Raw genomic sequence first — 8,287 nt, forward strand, 5'->3', positions numbered from 1 at the left:
GACTTCAGGTCGAGTGTTGTGAAGATATACTGTGCTATATCGTCAATCATTTTATTGATGTTAGGCATGGGATATGCGTCAAGTTCCGTAAATCTATTTATGGTATCACTGTAGTCGACAACCATTCCTTTTTTGTGATTTTCATTAGAGGTCACTAGAACTTGAGCTTACCAATGATGCCTTCTCTCAACATCCTGGCAGTTTCCTCTTTTATACATTTGTTGTCAGCAATGGTGTGATGATGAGATTTGGTTGCAGTAGGAGTTGTACATCGAGAGAGATGAGAAAAGAAAGGAGAATGCATGTTTATGGATGGAAAAGAGTCGTTCTTGTTAACAGATCCAATAATGACAATAGCACCCCCAGGACTGTCAAATTTCAAGGTCACTCTTTTGCACGTTTTTAGAATGTTTTTCCCGTTAATTATGCCAATAAAGAGATTCTTGATTACCTTCACTGTCATGTCAAGATGGTTCTTATTATTTAGAGCAATGTCAACAATGGTTTCACCAATAATTTTGGCATGTTAGTTAGGGTTTGCCAATGATATGGTCTTTTGTTTAAGTATTATGAAGAGCTTTAGTTTTTTTTTTAGCGGTATTTTTGTTGATAAACATCCCCAGGCTACTAGAATTTACTATAGCGTTAACAAGATGCCCATTTATTTTACATTTAGTAAATGTAACATCTTTTGCTTCAGTTCTTAGTCAGGTGAGATCAGGTGGGGGTGATTTTAGGTCGTATAATACAGCAGCAGTAGAAAAGGAAGATTTATATACCTTAACCCAATGGCCATTCTTTTGACATTTCCTACACTCGGCGTTACACACTGGGAATAGCGCTCGCGGATGCCGAGAGTTCCCACAGAAGAAACAAATTCCTTTTGGATGAGTATTTCCTTTTATAGCGGCTAAGTGGGCGTCTTCTGACGGAATTACAGTAGCGGTTACATTAAGGTTGTTTTCGTAGCTTACTAAATGCTTTTCCGCTTGTTCCAGGGATCTGAGGAGTGCATAGGCCTCTTGTAGTGTTAGGAACAGTTTTTTGAGCAAGCATTGACGAATAGATGAGGAGGAGATGCCACTAATAAAAGCGTCTCCAATATATTGTTTCTTGTTCTCTTCTGCGGTTATGGCTTGGAATTCATACGATTTAGTGAGTATTTCTAATTGTTGCATAAATGCGTTGATAATTTGTGCCGGTTGTTGATTGTTTGTAAGTAACCGGTGTCTATTGTATACAACATTTGTCGGCTTAATGTAGGCAGTGTCTAAAGATTTTATTGCGATGATATAGTCCATAGCATTTCATAGATCACTACTGAAATAAAGTTGATTAAGGCGAAGAAGTTTGGGGGATTATTTTTAATTTCACCGTTGTTTGTGGTACGTATATAGTTTTCAAAGGTTAGTTTGTACACTTTCTCTGAATTCGGAGTAATGGTTTTCACGCCAAATCTGTCAGGGCGTAGTAGCCTGTCCATTTCATTATTTTTCTTTTATTTTAAGTTGATAAAATTGTAGTGATGTGTAAAGAAGAATGAAGTAAGAGAAAACAGAAATGCCTTTGATAAAAATTTCATCAACTTAAAATTAATACACGTGCTCTGACTATAATCGAGTTAATATGGCGGAACAGCAACTTCTGGCCAAGGGGGATAGCTACAATATTTATTATAGCAAAAGAACCAAAGGTAATTTAAATTATAACATTTTAGTTAAAAATAAAGGTAGGATAAAAAATTGGCCAGTTAGAATAAAAAAAGAAAATGATGGATTGATAATCGCTTAAAAAAAACAAAATAATGGTAGAGGATTACATTTTCGCATGCTTGATAACATTTGATATATGTGTTTCTATCAGTATTTTGTTTAATTTTTGATTTTTGAGCAATTATCGAGGCTCGTATAAATGAGAAAACTATTTTGTTTTTACGTTCTAACTTGACAGGTTTTACACTACCTTTTTTCTAAACTAAAAAACACTTTAAAATAAGTTAAAACACAAAAAACGTATCCAGAATTTTTTGTTAAAATAAACAAATTGATTGTAAACAATTAAATTTTTTTTTTTTTTACATAGGCATCACCACTTATCAAGGTCAAGAGGCCACTCGAGGATAAGGCTTAAAAGTGTACAGTAGAAATTGGACAATATTGTAACCGTTAGTAATGGAAATTCGGTAAATTTGTTAACTTATATGGAACGGCTCATCAAAAACTCGTTTATCTTAGACTTGAAAACAACCATATTGTAGTCAGCTGGAAAGCAGAAAAACGGAAGACAATTCCATAGGCATGCAGTTCTAAGAAAGAAGGTTTGCTCATGGAATCTATGTTTAGGTTTAGGCACAGATAAAGAATGGGGGGAAATTAGTGATAGTGTTTTCTGCTAGACGGGTGTTTCTTGTGAAAGTTTGGCGAGGGGGGGGACCACAGAATGGAGCTCAGCCTAGCACTCGCCATGAAAATAACGATAAAGCAGAGACAAACTCGCAACATCTCTTCTGTGAGAAGGAGGTTGCAGGGAAGAGAAAAGGACATCCCCCACAAGGCTACGAAGTCTATTTTGAACTCTATCAAGGCAGGACAAGTCCTTTCTAGCAGCTCCTGCCCAGATGTGGCAACAGTACTCCATCCTTGGACATACCTGGCTCTTATATAGATAGAGAATTGCATCAGCAGTGAGATATCTACTGGATCGATAGAAGGATCCCACCATTTTTCCAGCGACCTTGGCAACAGATTTGATGTACGTATTCCATTTAAAATCAGGAGTAAAGGTCAAGCCCAGAAGCTTGTCAAAACTTGAGGTTTCCCCAAGATGAGAGCCATTCATTTTAATTGATGCCAGATGGGGATCAGAACGTTGATGATGTAAAGTTAGAAGTTTGGTTTTAGATGCATTAAAAGTAACCAGCCACTCCTTTCCCCAGTGTACAACGTGATCAAGATCAGAGAAGAGAGAATCGGAGAGAATTTGGTTGTTTACTTAGATGTGCTACCATAGATGGTAGGGTCATCAACAGAGACGTCTATGAATGATGTAAGGATGTGATTTCGAAGATCATTAATATAGATCAGGAAGAGAGTAGGGCCCAGGATGGACCCCTGAGGGACTCCAGCATTAATACTAAGAGCTTCTGATTTTTGCCCATCAACTACTACTCTTATGAACCTATCAAAAAGAAATGATTTAATAATTGAGAAGACATTTCCAGTTATACCGTAGCTGGAGATCTTGTGAAGTAAACCTTTATGCCATACTCTATCAAAGGCCTTTCATATGTCAAGAGCAATTGTCCTAGAAAGGTTGCCTCTGTCGAGAGAATCGCTAATCCTATGAGATATAACTGTAAGCACATCTGCTGTAGATCTAGCAGAATGGAAACCATATTGCGTGTCACTAAGAAGGTTATTTTTGCTGAGATGGTTGACTACTCATGACACACAGGAGACTTATTGGCCTGTACTATGAGGGAGATAAGGGATCACCTGAATTCTTTAATATGGGGCATACTGATGAGATTTTCCAAGGTGACAGGAAGCAATTCTCCTTAGACAACGTTTAAACAGTTTTTTAAGGATGGGTGCAAGTTCTGGTTGAAGTCTTTTGAGTACTATAATTGGAATACCGTCAGGGCCGGTTGCTTTACTGGAATCAAGGTTTTGATTAGCTTGGCAACATCACATACAGATATTTGTATATCACATAGCGTGTTTTCTGATGCAGGAGGAAATATTGGAGGTTGGCAGCCTTGGTCACAAAGGTTAGAATTAGCTGCAAAGTTCTTGGCAAAGAGTTTGGCTTTGTCTGATGCTGACGAGATTACCTTAGGTCCATTTACGAGAGTTGAGATTGAGCACACACTTCTATTCAGGATTCTGTTTGCTATTTGCCAAAACTGGTAGGAACCCAGCCGCTGCTCAGATACTTTGGACTTGACAGACTGAGCATACAACTCTCTTGCGTTCTTTATTACTTTTTTACAGTGGTTGCTGGCAGTTCTGAAATCGGCTTTAGTCTCAGTACATCTGTTACTGAGGAAGCAATGGAAAAAGTGATTTCTATGCACAATGGCAGCAGCACATTCCGGAGATAACCACGGCTGGCTGTTAGGTTTTTGCTGGAATTTTTTCTAGGGTATGAAACGGTCTATACCTACAATTAACCATTCTGTCAGGTCTGATACTATAGAGGACACATCCTTTTTAAACATGGAACACAGAGGTAGATCTGATATAAATGTGCGGAAGCTATCCCAGTCAGCCATAGAGTATTGATATACTGTACGATGGAGAGGTACATCTGGGGACTTATTACATTTCATTTTTATCTTAACTGATACAACTGAGTGGTCAGAAGATCCAATTGGAGACAGAACAGAAGCTGAACACAGGGCAAGTTGTGAGAAATAGGTCTAGGAGACTTGCATACTGGCCGTCAGTATCGGGAACACGAGTGGGTTCGTGAACAATCTGAGTGAGGTCATAAGCAATGGAGAAATCACAACAGAACCTCCCCTCATCATCGGTCTTGTTTGAGTGAGTTAACCATTCCACATTGTGAACATTGAAGTCTCCACAGACATGAATATTAGCTGAAGGATAAGCAGATAGGGCTTGTTCAATTTTCTCAGATATGCTTTTAAAGATAGTAATTCCGCTGTTGTGGGGGGGGGCGATAGAGAGCAAATATAAATGCAGTAGTTTGAGCAAGTGCAACCCGGAAGCACATATAGGGTAAGTTAGGATCTTCTCTGGAGATGTCCCTACCACATGGAAAGCCATCTTTTATATAGGCACACATTCCATGCCCATGACGATCTTGGGGGTCAGATTTTAAAGTTAAATTAGAGTATCCTTTAATTACGAACTCATCTAGGGAACTGGTCTGTCCAATGCCAGTTTCACTTAGAAATTATATGTCTGATTTAGTCTTGTGCAATTGGGTTTCAATCTCTGGAAGGTTAGAACGTAGACTCCTGATGTTAGAGAAGGAGACATGGTAGTGAGGGTCTATGTTAGAAGTTGGAGATCCGGGTTTAATCATGTGTTTTTTATTGAAACTTTTCATGATGGTGTTTTGGGATTTGTGGACTAGGTTGACAGACATGTCTGTAGCGGGGCAGAGAGGGAAAGTAAGAGAGAAATAGAAATGAAGAAATTGTTTTTTCTTTGTAGCACATGATAAGGTAACGCCGTAACAATTACCCACTAATATGGTATCAAGAGGCCCCACCAGAAACTACTGCATGGTCCAGAATCCATTCACCAAATGGCAATACATCAACCCCAGTACTTTGCACCTGCTGATAGGACAGCCTCCTTAGTGGTTAATCAAAGGTTCGGGTCCCTGATAACGTCAGTCCAGATAAAATGTTTACCTCCAGCACCCTTACTAGTGACATGGCTACAAGGATAGACGTAGAAACAGAAAATTTCCGATATCCCTGGCGGCTGTTCACACAAAATACTGCCAACCTAGAAAACAGCTTTTTCTTCTCCCTTTGTCAGAAAAATCACTTATTAAAAATGAGGACTGAGGGACAAATAAAGAGAAACAAGATTACCGGTAGCTGCCGATAATGCATCCACAATGCATTGTCTACGCTTCATTAAAAAAAAAAAAATTAAGTATTGCACTTATAAAAGTCCCTTTGGTGTGTTTAAGGGGGGGGGGTTAGGTGAAAGATTCCCCTCTCACCAACTAAAAATGAAAACAATTGCAAAATATGTTATGCTATCAACTTGGAAAATATAAATATTTATGGACAAGAAAAATCTATGATAAAAAAAATAAAATAAATAAATAAATACATAAAATAAAATATATATTCCAAATGAACTTGCCAGATAGAATCGGCACATCTTTCCACGAGAAAACCATTTATACAATTAATAAAACAATGAAATAAAAATAAAGATTAAAAACTGAAATAAATATAATATTAGCACTTGCATCTAGAAAAGAAATATTACAAAATTCATAACTTAAATGCTATAATAAGACGTCCTTTGCGGCTGCAAACAGGAATTGATTTTGCTGGAAATAAAAATGCAGCGGTTTCATGCTTTTCCTTTATTATTCTGCGTTGTACTGCTTTCTAAAATTACAAATTTAAATTAAAAATCGCTTACATACAGGGGAAAAATACTAATTCATTACACGCAGTCACGTGATTTCCTCTTGAATAAACCATTTGAAAATATCACCGTTGAAACAATGGACAAATTTTACTTTTTTTGGTGACAACATTCCACGAGGAATGATGAAACAAAAGAAATAAGCACAAACTGATTCTACACCGTAAATTTGATTATAAACAAATAAATGCCTACAGGGTGGAATGATAAAAGAAAACAAAACTACATTTTTAACACGTTTTTTGAAAAATCAATTCAGATAACTTGATTATGTAGTAGAGCTAATATCTATTCAATGTAGCTGTTTCAGCCTCAATCACCGCCTCGATATAGGTCTGGAACTGGGAGCATGCCTTTTCCACAAGTGCCGGTGGGAGCTCAGTGAATACTCAATGAATTGTGGGCATCAAGCTGCTTTGGTGCTGTGAGATGTCATGTTGGTGATGTTCTCAACGTATGACTAAACAAAGTAGTCCAGCGGGTGTAAGTCAGGGGACGAGGGGGGGGCAGTGAGTGAAGGTTACAAATTCGTAGCACTCTTTCTGAAGCCAAACCTGGGTTGCTTTAGACTTGTGGGCCAGCATCGAGTCCCGCTGCCACACCACGTGTCTGCCAGTGGCCACCTGATTGCACCAGGGAATCACCACGCTCTTCAGCACATCCAGTTACATTTTGGTGTTGACTTTCAAGCCAACTTTGAAAATGTGAGGTTGCATGATGTGGCTCTTATTTGCAACCACACTCAAGACCATGATAGTGTCTGGAAATTTTATTTTCATCACTCTAGGCACGTCCCTGTCATTTGTGGCCATTCAGTGATGCATTTTGTAGATGCTGGCAATGGTCCTGTTGTCATATCTTGGATCGGTAGAGAAAATGAGTAGTACAGCGACGCATCTACGATTTCGCTCAATGAACATTGTGTCACTTTAAGAAATGATAGAAGGCGCCTATCGCTCTTGAGATTTGTGCACGACTGACTAACGAGTTAATGGCCTGCAACAAAAAAAGAAAACCGATTTTCATCAAATAGAAATGGAATCATGTCGTCTTTTCTAGGGCGACAATTCTTTCGTTCCACCTTGTATTATATTGACTTTATAAAATTACAGATTTTAATTTAAATTTAAACAACGTTTAAATAGAGGGGAGAAATCCACTAGAATTCTAAATGTTGCTTTTGTTTCATTCTATTTTATAGGAAAGACAAATATTATGAATTGTCTGAAAGCAACCATGGAGATAATAGTGCAACAAAAATTATAGGCGACTATGAAATAATAGGGATGACTAAAGATTTTTCTAATCCCATTTTTCTCCACTTTCAGGTCGTTTTTAAAATTTTTTTCTCTTTTTATCTGTTTATATATGTATTTCCGTTTGTTGGTTCCGTCTCCTTGCCTTCTTATTCTACTTTCTCTCTTATCTTCCCTATTTTTCCTTCTTTTGTTGTTGACTTTTATTTAATGATCCCCATTATTTCAGAGTGATGTATAATTTTTTTTATACTATTACCTACATATATACTTCCCTTTCCATTTGCCCTTGTATGTTGTACCTACTTTTAATTATTATTTAGCATATTATCTTATTCCTTCATTCGCATTTCATAACTACATATCATTAAACCAGTTTTTTCTATATTTGCAGTTTGTATAATTCTGGTCTTTCTCCTTTTCAGATGAGAAGCATCTAACTTCGAAATGCCATGGCGTAAAGAGGTTTTTTTCTTAATTTTTCCCTTACTGTTTCTTATTGTTTCTGATGATATAATAAAGTTTTATATAACTTTTAATCCTCATCATTGTGGTGTAAATGATTTTAAAAAGACACTTAATCACGTGAGCAGGATTTTTTCCTTCTTTTGACATGATAACAAGTAACGTTCTTATTTTTTATTATTTATCTATTTATCCACTTTCGAAAGAGTGCCACGTGCAAGTGAAGAAGGAAAAAAACAGAGTTATGCAAAATTTGTGTCGAGAATTGTCTAAAGTTCCGACTTTTTTTTGGGGGGGGGGGGCTTTTACTTTAATAAGAATGTGAATTTTTTAGGTGAATTTATTCGACACAATATGATTCAACTCAAAAAATAAATAAAAGCTAACGTGAATTAAGATTAAAGTTAAGGTGTTATTGTG

The 8,287-nt window shown here is 37.1% G+C and overlaps 1 protein-coding gene across 1 annotated transcript in view; it reads right to left on the bottom strand.

Annotated features, from left to right (window-relative positions):
- LOC145259899 (mdm2-binding protein-like) overlaps positions 1–8,287 on the bottom strand; it is a 241,492-nt gene that overhangs the window by 184,274 nt on the left and 48,931 nt on the right. The window lies entirely within an intron of this gene.

Source organism: Euprymna scolopes, chromosome 35 (assembly GCF_053919585.1).
Source record: "Euprymna scolopes isolate OS-2025 chromosome 35, ASM5391958v1, whole genome shotgun sequence".
Taxonomy (NCBI): domain Eukaryota; kingdom Metazoa; phylum Mollusca; class Cephalopoda; order Sepiida; family Sepiolidae; genus Euprymna; species Euprymna scolopes.